At 33.9% G+C, this 13,162-nt stretch overlaps 3 long non-coding RNA genes across 3 annotated transcripts; 1 reads left to right on the top strand and 2 right to left on the bottom strand.

Annotated features, from left to right (window-relative positions):
* Positions 1-5,844: 5,844 nt before the first annotated feature.
* On the bottom strand, positions 5,845-7,996 carry LOC130048458 (uncharacterized). Its single transcript, XR_008797249.1, has 2 exons — positions 6,357-7,996; positions 5,845-6,095 (listed from the first exon to the last, which is right to left on the bottom strand). It is a non-coding gene; the product is annotated as an uncharacterized LOC130048458 (long non-coding RNA).
* A 329-nt stretch (positions 7,997-8,325) lies between these two features.
* On the top strand, positions 8,326-10,012 carry LOC130048460 (uncharacterized). Its single transcript, XR_008797251.1, has 3 exons — positions 8,326-8,732; positions 9,436-9,534; positions 9,646-10,012. It is a non-coding gene; the product is annotated as an uncharacterized LOC130048460 (long non-coding RNA).
* On the bottom strand, positions 9,399-12,258 carry LOC130048459 (uncharacterized). Its single transcript, XR_008797250.1, has 2 exons — positions 11,888-12,258; positions 9,399-9,792 (listed from the first exon to the last, which is right to left on the bottom strand). It is a non-coding gene; the product is annotated as an uncharacterized LOC130048459 (long non-coding RNA).
* Positions 12,259-13,162: the final 904 nt, after the last annotated feature.

Consider the following 13,162-nt stretch of genomic DNA (forward strand, 5'->3'; position numbering starts at 1 on the left):
TTACAAAGCAACACGTGTTGCTATGTCTCCATTCGTAATAATGATTAGCGTATACATATACATTACTATGTCTCCATTCGTAATAATGATTAGCGTATACATATACATTACTATGTCACCATTCGTAATAATGATTAGCGTATACATATACATTACTATGTCACCATTCGTAATAATGATTAGCGTATACATATACATTGCTATGTCTCCATTCGTAATAATGATTAGCGTATACATATACATTACTATGTCACCATTCGTAATAATGATTAGCGTATACATATACATTGCTATGTCTCCATTCGTAATAATGATTAGCGTATACATATACATTACTATGTCACCATTCGTAATCATGATTAGCGTATACATATACATTACTATGTCTCCATTCGTAATCATGATTAGCGTATACATATACATTACTATGTCTCCATTCGTAATCATGATTAGCGTATACATATACATTGCTATGTCTCCATTCGTAATAATGATTAGCGTATACATATACATTGCTATGTCTCCATTCGTAATCATGATTAGCGTATACATATACATTGCTATGTCACCATTCGTAATAATGATTAGCGTATACATATACATTGCTATGTCTCCATTCGTAATAATGATTAGCGTATACATATACATTACTATGTCTCCATTCGTAATAATGATTAGCGTATACATATACATTGCTATGTCACCATTCGTAATAATGATTAGCGTATACATATACATTACTATGTCTCCATTCGTAATAATGATTAGCGTATACATATACATTGCTATGTCTCCATTCGTAATAATGATTAGCGTATACATATACATTGCTATGTCACCATTCGTAATAATGATTAGCGTATACATATACATTACTATGTCTCCATTCGTAATAATGATTAGCGTATACATATACATTACTATGTCTCCATTCGTAATAATGATTAGCGTATACATATACATTACTATGTCTCCATTCGTAATAATGATTAGCGTATACATATACATTACTATGTCACCATTCGTAATAATGATTAGCGTATACATATACATTGCTATGTCTCCATTCGTAATAATGATTAGCGTATACATATACATTACTATGTCTCCATTCGTAATAATGATTAGCGTATACATATACATTGCTATGTCTCCATTCGTAATAATGATTAGCGTATACATATACATTACTATGTCTCCATTCGTAATAATGATTAGCGTATACATATACATTACTATGTCTCCATTCGTAATAATGATTAGCGTATACATATACATTACTATGTCTCCATTCGTAATAATGATTAGCGTATACATATACATTACTATGTCACCATTCGTAATAATGATTAGCGTATACATATACATTACTATGTCTCCATTCGTAATAATGATTAGCGTATACATATACATTACTATGTCTCCATTCGTAATAATGATTAGCGTATACATATACATTACTATGTCACCATTCGTAATAATGATTAGCGTATACATATACATTGCTATGTCTCCATTCGTAATAATGATTAGCGTATACATATACATTACTATGTCTCCATTCGTAATAATGATTAGCGTATACATATACATTGCTATGTCTCCATTCGTAATAATGATTAGCGTATACATATACATTGCTATGTCTCCATTCGTAATAATGATTAGCGTATACATATACATTACTATGTCTCCATTCGTAATAATGATTAGCGTATACATATACATTGCTATGTCTCCATTCGTAATAATGATTAGCGTATACATATACATTACTATGTCTCCATTCGTAATAATGATTAGCGTATACATATACATTACTATGTCACCATTCGTAATAATGATTAGCGTATACATATACATTACTATGTCACCATTCGTAATAATGATTAGCGTATACATATACATTGCTATGTCTCCATTCGTAATAATGATTAGCGTATACATATACATTGCTATGTCTCCATTCGTAATAATGATTAGCGTATACATATACATTACTATGTCTCCATTCGTAATAATGATTAGCGTATACATATACATTGCTATGTCTCCATTCGTAATAATGATTAGCGTATACATATACATTGCTATGTCTCCATTCGTAATAATGATTAGCGTATACATATACATTACTATGTCTCCATTCGTAATAATGATTAGCGTATACATATACATTGCTATGTCTCCATTCGTAATAATGATTAGCGTATACATATACATTGCTATGTCTCCATTCGTAATCATGATTAGCGTATACATATACATTGCTATGTCTCCATTCGTAATCATGATTAGCGTATACATATACATTGCTATGTCTCCATTCGTAATAATGATTAGCGTATACATTTAAGAAATGAACATCACTTTTGAGCTGTTCATGGTCAGTATGAACGGATTTGGATTTGAGGCAAATTCTGTGAAAATTTGCCTCAAATCCAAATCCGTTCATATTGACCATGAACAGCTCAAACGTGCTGTTCATTTCTTATATTTATAATCATTTATTATATCACCCTTTGTGCCTTTGTTTACATTGCTTCTATTTTGTTGCATAAAACGAACTCCTAGCCTCTGTCACAGTTGTTATTGTGACGTATGTCAACACATAGACATGACGTCACATTTCGTCTCACCCTGCCTTTTATCAACATTGCAAGGTGCACTATATTTTGGAGGTAGGAGACTGCAAGATTGGGATGATAATCCGCGTAAGTTTACAATCTTAATCCAAAGGTGTGACTTGCGAGATCTTTGTAACAGTTGTTCTATTTTATTTTTTTTCCAAATCATTACGCTCTCTCAGTCGCGTGCTTTTTAAGCTAGTTCATAATCCGTTCATAGACAATGTGAACAGATTGTGTCGTGCGCTGAAATTGGTCGGTTCATAGAGGAAAATGTGATTTATAATATAAATATATACATATACATTGCTATGTCTCCATTCTTTTGTGATAATGATTAGCGTATACATATACACTTCCTCAACAAGAGTAATCTACAGATTTTTTTTTATATCTAAAATAAAACCACGCGTGTGACTTAAGGTCATGTGTAAGAATTATTCAGAAAAATGAAGCTTTATATCCTATTGTTTTGGGTGTAGTTCATTTATTAATATTACAAAACTAAAGACACTTTTCAAGTACCACAACATATATACGTCTCCTGTACTTTCACTTCGCATGTTTACGTATGATGTCAAGGGTCATATGACGTCATTTGACCAGATTATACAAGACGCAAATAGATGATCATAAATCGACACGGCGCACAGCCAGTTGCACATAAACCAATAAAAACATGACAGGATAGAAATGTATAAGTTTCACAGAATCGAGTATTTACTGTCCAAATTACATCATTCGCATGCAAATAAGTTAAAAATGGCCCGCAAGATGAAAACCTATCCCTGCACTTTGTTTATTTGTGTTTTTTCTCGAGTTCAGTGTATTGTTTAAGAATATTTCAAGATTTGGACAGTGATTTCTAGATAAAGACTTGTTCAAAGCTTTCAAATAATCTCATGGTATCACAATACATTTATTTTCCTCTTACCGCCGTCCAGTTTTATCTTCGATATTCATGTAAACACGCTATCTAATTAATATTCAAACGCAGCACTGATGTAGACTATTGATCCAAAATTAGATACTGGAAAGGGAAGTAACACGGCGGGAAAATTACAATTTATTATGTAATTGTAAATATATACATGATACATGTACGCAGGGCAACCAAAGTATTTTAACCAAGAAACGTTTACCTTAGTTTTAATCTTTTAACGCGCGCTCTCTCTCTCTCTCTCTCTCTCTATTGTTTATTCGCCAATCAAGGTTCCTTGGGGGGGGGGGGGGGGGGGGGGGGGGGGGGGGGGGGGGGGGGGAGGATGTACAGCAATGGGAATCAAAACCAATCATTCAGAATCACTAATACTATCAGAGTTCACACTTCTGCACTACACATATCTTTAAGTATATATGAAATACTGATTGCAGACAAGATTTAGATTAACAACTTGATATATACAATAAAATAACCCAACTGCTTCACACATCAGTTTCTGAAACAGCGGATAAGTGTGTTGTGTGAATACATAATGAAATTGTAATCAAATCAGTATATTAATTATAGTTTAGTAAGTACAGTATGCAAGTATAAAACACATGTGCATGTAGGATCCAGTTGTTTTGAATGTTTTATGCTAATGCCGAGAGGTTAGAATAGAATGATTATATAAATGAAAACAATTAGGCTAATTGTATGAAGTGTTCAGTAAAAAAGGTATTCATGAATTGTTGACTTGATTACAGGGGCACCAATGGGACAGTGCCTGTTAACAGTCTGGTAATAAATGTATTGTACCAGACTGTTGATCTTGTACTTCCAATAACCAAGACAGCTATATTTAACAACTAATTTCAGAAACATTTTAAACTCTAGTTTGTATTCAAACATTGTACGTTTGTAACGACATAATAGTAACGGAGCGGATCAAAGATCTGTTTACAATCAGATTGTTTAGATTCCAATCTTAAACCTCATGAATGAATGACAGTCTGATTACCCCCCCCCCCTTTTTTTTTTACCCTATCGTCGTCAGGGACCATTAGAAGGGAGCTGGTTTTAATCAGACTACACACATAAATATACATGTACTATAGCTACCTTCGATCTAGGCCTAAAACGAAATAATTCCTTCAATGTGATTGTTTTAAACAAGTGTGTAATATATGTATTACATGTATTAAAAAATATTTCTTCGCTTTGGTATGAATACAATAACACACCAGTATCTGTCTATCTATCTATTGAAAATTTAATCTGATGCAAAGAAGTATGCATTTAATTTCACAGAGATCGGCGCGGTGTTGAATTCTCTGCATTACCTCGAACACATCATATGTGATAGCCATTAGTACAGCAAGTTCTTATATTTCTGAGCTTTTAAAATAACATATCAAACTCAGTGCGTAATTTGTAACTGACGATTCGCGGTGAAAATCATGTGCTGATCCAGGAATATAGTCTCGGGTGTCAATCCTTGCATTGGGGGGGGGGGGGGGGGGGGGGTCTAAACAAGGTTACAAACATGCAGTATCTACTAAATAGATGTAGAATATATACAAAAATTTGACACACTTCATGCATGTTTTCATGAAACACTGTTGAAGGGTGGTTGTCTATATCTGGACCCATGCTGCTCTTGCAATGAAACAGTTTAGGGAAGGGGATAACTTAATTTGATAGTTTTAAAAACGATGAAAATGTCATGGAGTTATTACTTTTCAAGTTGAGTGGGTTGGGTAGGAGTCTGGACCCATGCAGCATCTGCTCTTGCAACGAAATATACATAATTATGGGGGGGGGGGGGGTATGTATATCTTGTTCTACAATGAATATTTGTATTATATCACTGTGTATATAAAAATCCGTGGGAATACTTAACGACTCGAGTTGAATTTCGTTTAGAAATAGTTTAAGGTGACAACTTCAAAGTAGCTTTCAACAAAATTTGTATCTAGAATACAGCCATCAGACAAGCTACCGGAAAACCAGAAGTGACACATATTCCATTTTTAAGAAATATTCTTAAGTCATCATTGAAAATAAAGATAAGTGGCTGCAGTGTGTAAAATATCTAGTTCACCAAATGGGTGTCAATCTTTTTACTTCATATGACCCCCCCCCCCCCCCCACACACACACACACACACACCCACACACACTCTCAAATACTTTTTATCACGTGACCATGAAAATGTAGAACGATTAAAATTTGAAGTACTCAGTCAATGCAAAGTAATTCAAAGTGAATTTCAATTTAGTTTCAATAAAACTATTTCTCATTTTGTTTTGTGTTTAATTGAAAACATTCATAGAACACAAGATTAGATGCTTTTTCAGCAGTCATTTTCTTCATATTAAAACTTGACAGTTTACTAAAGTTCATAAGCACAAATGTAGATGACAATTCACATCACTGAAAGCAATTAGTGGATATCCTGGTTTGACCACTATGTACAGTGTAGTAACCAGCTGATGGAGGTAAATATTATCCACTGGAGTCAATATGGCTGTCATCTGTGGGTACTAAATGGAAAAAAAGAAGAATGTTGCCTGTCAAAAATATTTAAAACACAGTACTATAGGTCTAAGTGTTCAAGTTTATATGTGCATTATAATATAAAAACATTCAAATTCCATTCCATACAGCAATATCAAAACATGCTTCATATGAATTTTATTTTAATTCATCATTTTGAAAAAATTGATATTGACTAGATGTAAATAATGCCTATATATATGTATATCCAGTGCCTGATTGGATTACTTAAAGTTTGTAAAAATTACCTTGTATGTACATTTGTGGTCGCTGCTCTAGAGATGTGGAAAATTGGAAATATGCTCTTTGAAAAGTTCATATTCTTGTTGGTATCATGCACACCTGTAAATAGCATTATCTCATATTATAAATACATATGCTGCAAACATTCAATGTATTGGAGAAGGGTCTCAAATACACATAAAAAATGTGGGCAATCAGTATGCATTCAAAGTCTTTTATTTCTCTTCCATTTATTCAAACTGTAATGTAAGCGAAAATATCCCAAGTTTATTATTTTTTTTTTTTTGTATGTCACTTGATAAAATTAAATGTGACTGTAAATCTAGAGCATGAAAATTAATGTCGTTACACGTGCGTTTGTACAAGATATTACCACAGGTACCTGATGCACTGATACTAGCCCCCCCCCCCCCCTTTTTTTGAAAATATTTTTTGCAGCGATAAATCTGAAATGTGTTGATTCCCTGTCGAACTCATTTCTCTTTCGATTTTTAAAAGTACTGTAATCGTTTCACACTTTTTGTAAGCTTTAGAGAGTGGCCTTGTACGGGTATAAAAAAAATTGAGCACAAATTTTGTAATAAATCATAGGCTGTTATACTTGCAATACTAAATTATATATAGACTTAAATGTCATATGTACATGCCAAATATATATACACGTTTTTACATATATGCATATGAACTGTTAGTATTTAGTTTGTCATCATTATACATATCTCATCATTGTGTAACATGATTGTATGCCAACATGCTTGGTGAATCAATAAATAAATTAAATCATAACGGTAGAAGCTTACAAAAAGCGTGAAAGGATTCCATGAATCGAAAGAAGGATGAGATAGACAGGAAATCGACTTATTTCAGAGAAAGTATAGCAAGAAAAAAAATCAAAAGAAAGAGTGGGGGTGAGGAGTGGGGGTGAGGGGGGGGGGGGGGGGGGGTCATGTAATATCCATACTTTAGGTGCCTGTGGAGTTTACTGCCTAGATACCCGCCTGTACACATGTTTATATAAACAAACAACAACTGGTACCATTTGAGCATCATTTCTCTAACATATAGGCATATTTTGCGTGTGTGCACCCAATACGCTACACATCGGCTACGTGTGAGAAATTATCGCCAAAAAAATCAAAAGAAAGAGGGGGGGGGGGGGAGTAGTGTCCATTCTTCAGGTGCCTGTGGAATTTACTGCCTAGATACCCGCCTGTATTCATGTAAATCATGTGTATATGAATAAAAAAAAAACTGGTACCATTTGAGCATCAGTTCTCTAGCATATATCTTGCGTGTGTGCACTTAATGCTACGTGTGACGTGTGCAGTATGTAAACAAAGAACATCAAACTATGTATATACTACCTCTAAAGTATTGAGTCAATGTATAAAACACAGTAAATGTTGTCTACTTTCATTGTTGACAACCTTGGTTACAAGTATTCATACATCATTATTTCAATTACAAGAATTTACCTTGTTTTTTTTTTTTCCGATTTCAAAGTTATACAGCTGACATCTTCTGAACGTCGTCTTTGCCATGTGCCTAGTAAGCGTATTTTAGACGCTGATTTCAACCATACGACAAACTTCACCAGGGTATTTCTCATCATGATGCCTTGTGATGTGTTGTCAAATCAGGGAAATTTGACTAATTTTAAACGTAGAATAAAGGCAATATTCCGATATATTTTTATATGATCCTAAAAATAGAGTTTGTGTATATGTATCTAAATATGGATTGATCAAGGCGGGGCAACTGTCATGACGTATCAGCTCATTATGATCTCATTATCATACCGAGTTCATTCGTTACCTTAAGTGTCCTGCGTGCAGTAAAAATGCCCATTTTTTTCTCGTTGCACATCATAAAATAACAATTTTCTAAGTATGAAGTCCAAATCTCATTTATCTAAATATCTATTTCCACCAGTCGGGGTAACCCTTTTTTTAAAAAACCAAATAAGGATATATATTCAATAGCCGTGTTTCGAGTTCCTCCGGAACACCCGGGATTTTTCGTATTTAGCCACGCCGGTCACGTGATATGAGCAAAATGTTCCACAGGGGTACTTCCGGTTAATTTTGTTTACACTGGTAACAAAATTGTTTTTGACAAAATATAGATTTTGCGGCACAAACTGTCGCAAATCAGATAAAGGATAGCAAGGGATATATATTTACTTGGGAAGATGTCAAAGTTTGCCTTTTCCCAAACCCGGGAAAAGCGTTCACGCAGAGGAAACGGTGGCGTCATTTGTGTAGAAAACCACGAGCAGCCGAAATTGAGTGCGAATATTACATTCCGTGAAAGCTGAACCAACAAAGAAACATCATTGTTCTAGCCAGTTTCCTTATATTAACTTTTAGGAAAACCAAGAGGTTTGTACTGACTCTTAAAAATATAATATAGACTGTGCAAAATCTTGTAAATCTTAAGAATAGGTATACTTGTACCCTCATCTACATCTGAGCAGTGTATGTATTTTACAACGGTGTTCATGTGACATTAAATAGAGAATTTCAATTATGAACTTATGGTTCAGGCTCATAAAAATTACGAAGCAATTTCACAAGGGATGAGAGGGGGGGGGGGTATATATATCTGCCAATTAAATAAAATATGAGAACACCAGATAATATATCCCTACGGATCTATACTAGGATTTGCATGATCATTTATTCAAGCTCCATACCGATGGTTCATTCACTGCAAAATTTTGAATTATATCAAAGAACATTGATCTTTTCTCCAACTTTTAATACCAATCAAGCACAGGCAATATGCATCGCTTGGGGTACTCTTTAATAGTAAATTCGAACACAAGTGATGCATATTGCCTGTGCAATCAAGGTACTTTGCATGTACATGTACATCAGATATGTACATTTCCACTCAAACCACTTATATACAAGAATGGAACCAGCTGAACATGAGCCAGGTTATATATTATGTATTTGCTCTCCTACCCCTTTGATTCAGTACTGTGTAAGGAAATATACTATTGAGTATATATATATTTTAAAAAGAATAACAAAGAACAACAATTTTCATTCATATTTCATTCAACATATATATACACAGGTTGATAACAATGGCTGATCTGCATATAATGACTGCTAGTTATTGGCTGGTATGCAGTGAAAGGGAGCTAAAAAGGAGTAAAAAGTTCATATCAGCCAGGTGAGAATTAATTTCTTTTTTGTGTGTTATACATATGTAATTCTTTTCTTTTGCTGCTTCAAATCTTGTGTATTTGAAAATTTTCAGTCTAATATTTTGGCAATGTTATAGGTAGTGTGGCTTAAATAAACCAGTGTTAAGGAATATCCAGTAATGGCATGACATCATGAGAGTTTGGCATACCGACATTCAGATGATTAATGATGAAACTGAAGACCTCAAGTGAAAGGCATGGAAAATGATCCTGTTCCCATATACCTGAAAAAGAGGAGGGATGCCACAATATTGATAATAGACTTTTGTCAATATGTATAAAAAAAAAAAAAAAAAAAAAATAAAAAAAAAATAATAATAATAATAATGCTGAAATTATAATTCATGTATTTGTTAAAAATACTGTTCACTGTACATACATGTATATTTTTTTTAAACTTATTTGGAAATACATGAAGTAATTCATATTAAAACTGTGAATGTATGAGTTTTCATGATTTTATTTATATTTAAGTCAATTCACCTTTTTTAAACTTTTGATGCATATGACGGATTTCCTCTGCATTGCTATATCTATCAGGCCCAGCACAATCTCTATATTTAGCTATATAGTTTTATAAAGCTATTTCAAACAGCTTCTTTAAGCTAGTTTCGATTAAATTTCTCAAGTGCAATGACACATAACAATATACATGTACTTTGAACTAACCACAACACTATTCTAGGTATAGATCATATGTCATTTTAAGAATTTTCATGAAAAGAGAATTTCTTTTGTATTGATAACTGTCCACTACCTTGTGTGTGTCGAAGCTTTGATAAGTATAAGATGACTTTACAATGTGGAATCTGTAACAACTTAATAATCCTAAACATTTGACAATTTTGAATCAAAATTCTTCCTAAGGTACAGAGTTTAAGAAGCTTTTTTTGTTTACAGTGTGTTGTTTCAAGTACAAGGATGAAATATTTTCACTTAGAAATTCAATTTTTATGCTTTAAAAATATATTTGATAGAAGATTTGAAATAGTTATATCAAGCAATTTCAATTAGCTTTAAAAAGCTATATAGCTTGATTAGCATATTTATAAAGCTAATTATACTAGAGATTGTGCTGGACCAGTCTATGAGCACATAATTGAAATTATGTTGCTGAAAGGAATAATATTACCTTAATCATGATCAGATATATATTTTGTTCAGTGATATAAATATGAGCAGTAATCACAAATACCTACTGGATTGTGAAAAGTCAATAAAATGACTACAACAATAAATAGTCATGCTAAGAATTCTTCCAATTACATGAGTATATCAGTGGAAGTCAAACTCCAAAGACTTAATTTGTAACACAAGTATTAGTTTAAATAATTATTTTCAAATTATACAGCATATTGACTATACCCAAGTAGATAATTTTATCCTCACCCACATATGGCTATATCATTGCACTTAGAAACCCAGTCTAATTCAATCTAAACTAGCTTTAAATAATAAAGCCATTTCAAATACCTATAATATTATAGCTAATCTATTACTTTTCACTGTGTATTGTCATTATCTAAATTTTATATCAATAATTATCAGGTCCAGTCCAAAGACTCTTTCTACCTATGTAGCTACTTATAGCTACCTAGGTATTTAAACCTACTCCAGGTAGCTATTTTTACCTACGTTTTCCTTTACTTGCATTTCGTGGCCAAACGCAGGAACGGCGCAACATGGCGTGTACCAAATTTCTTGATTCACTAATACTGACAATGAATACCACAAAAATATTGGACAAAAAATGATTACTTTCAAATTTGCATCAATAACTGCACCCACTTCCATTCTCTAGGAACTTAGGATCAAAGATACATGATAAGAAGTCTAGAATGTTTTACAAATCTTTATTAATTTTAAAGTTAACATTCATGCACTCTTACATTAAAAGTTTTTGAGTTGATTTTTCATGCAATTTCCTCTACATTTTCCACCCTCGTAAAGTATTTAAATTTACACTCCGAATTTTGTCATGCACATGCACAACATGATACATAAAACGACTGACCTGTTTAAAAGATGTGCCTTAATTATTATTTATATCTTTAAAAACATGTAAAAGTAGCTACTTTAAGTAGCTTTAAATACCTAGGTAGCTATTAATAGCTACGTAGGTAGAAATAGTCTTTGGAATGGACCTGGTTATATATGTTACATGTTTATGCCCATTTTGGCCCTGATTTGGTAACGTAAATTCTATTTCACATAGGCCCTAGACTGTACTGGACCCGAGTGGACCTAATGCCTGCTTTATGAAGCAGTGCACATTGTGTTTTGTATATATATAAAATGTCGTCATAATTTTCATTTTACCTGTTTGACAGGTTTCAGTGAGTCTAATACGTTCTTTTCCTTTACCCCTCCGGTTACTAGACAGCTGGGCCTTGTGTGAGTTACACGACATGCATCGTCTTCTTCTGTTCTTGACGAAGTCTTTCGTTGTATTTCGTAGATCAATAGTAGCTTATCAAACGCTCATAAACAAATATGTACCGCATACACCCCAAACTATTAAATGTGTATTTCAATTTCATGATGATCGACAAAATTAACCCTAGGCCTAATACACGAAGTGTCGACTGTTGGTAAACAGCGATAAACCGGAAGTAACCCTGTGGAACATTTTTGACGCGGCGTGACTAAACACAGAATAAACACTGTGTTCCGGAGTAACTCGAAACACGGCTATTAAATTAAAGGGATCAGAAATAGGCTATACAATCCCTCTCGGAAGCTCGTGCAAGCGAGAGACCCGAATTCTAGAGCCGAGTCACACTTAGGACGTATAGTGTAGTAACCGTTTCGCCGCCAAGCATCCAGCACGGGAAGTGAAAGTCAATGGTCTTTCGGTTATGACATTTAAAACGCAGCCACCGTCCACGTGTCCCAATAGACGTTGGCACGATAGGCAACCCTCGCTGAATACCATGCACTGGTCAACATTTATGGAACTTCATGAAAAGTGAAGTCAACGAACAGTAATCAATTCCATAACTCCTGTAAGGAATACAAATTAAAAAGAAGGACAAACACGGATCCCTGGGTATACCAGAGATGGGATCAAGTGCCTAGGGGGAGTAGGTACCCCCTGTCGACCGGTCACACCCGCCGTGAGCTATATATCTTGATCAGGTAAACGGAGTTATTCGTAGTTAAAATCAGTGCATAAAGAACGGCCTAACAATCGGTATGAAACACGTCAGACATCTGACCCAGATAGGTTACATTGGCAAACTAGATCATCATACATGTAACGACCAAAGAATTTTGCGAAATGCTGACTTTAAATGAGACTGTTGAAACTCCTGTAACGTCAACTTGTTTATCCGTAGCCTGCCTCGATTTAAAAACTGATAATACACAGAAAACACTCTTGCGTATTTAATCAGTTGAGATATAAAACACCATATTGCTTCATAGATATGGGAAGTTAACGATGGAGAACCTGAAATCATCCCGTTTGTCATAATGTTTAGTTGTTAGTTTGCCGCTAACATCTATGTTCAATAAATATCCAAGTACGAAGCAGATATGGAAGAATTTGTGGTGCCTTTTATTTCGAGTTCACTGGGATATATCGAATCGACA

The sequence above is a fragment of the Ostrea edulis genome, chromosome 7 (assembly GCF_947568905.1).
Source record: "Ostrea edulis chromosome 7, xbOstEdul1.1, whole genome shotgun sequence".
Lineage (NCBI taxonomy): Eukaryota > Metazoa > Mollusca > Bivalvia > Ostreida > Ostreidae > Ostrea > Ostrea edulis.